Here is a 582-nt window from a genome sequence, read left to right on the forward strand (position 1 = left end):
CGGCTCCTGTGTACGGCTGTGTTTCTACAGGCTTACGTTGGGGTCATATCCGAATCAGACTCATTGTTCAACTTACACTGGTATTGGTTCTGTATCAGCTACTCTGGTAGGAAGTTGAGATCTTCCGATAGATTACTTTCACACTTGCTACATTATCAGGGGATAATGTTTGATAAATTCAGCCATACTCTGTGTGATGAGGCCAATGTTACTGGTAGTTTATATTCAGAAAATTCTGTTTTTTTTTAATAAGGAATAGATGTTGAAATATGTTTTCATGAAATATGAGCAAAATGCTATTGTCATGGGAAGATACTATATTTCCAAAATATACCACTTGATGGCGACACTGTCCAAGTCAGATGCTTGAGGTCGGTTGAAAATGAAACGACTTGAGCAAGCCTGATATGAATAGCTTCCTCATCCACACTGCATTATGCATATGGTATTCTTCACAAAGAATTTACTTAGGATCCCACAAGATAATTCGTATTAGATGCTTTTGTCCTTTATTTCTAAACCCTAAAACAATACTGATTCTTAGTTTGAACACTGCTGAAAGTGTCTGCTGATTGGTTTTAA

The sequence above is a fragment of the Oncorhynchus nerka genome, linkage group LG4, assembly GCF_034236695.1.
Source record: "Oncorhynchus nerka isolate Pitt River linkage group LG4, Oner_Uvic_2.0, whole genome shotgun sequence".
Taxonomy (NCBI): Eukaryota; Metazoa; Chordata; class Actinopteri; order Salmoniformes; family Salmonidae; genus Oncorhynchus; species Oncorhynchus nerka.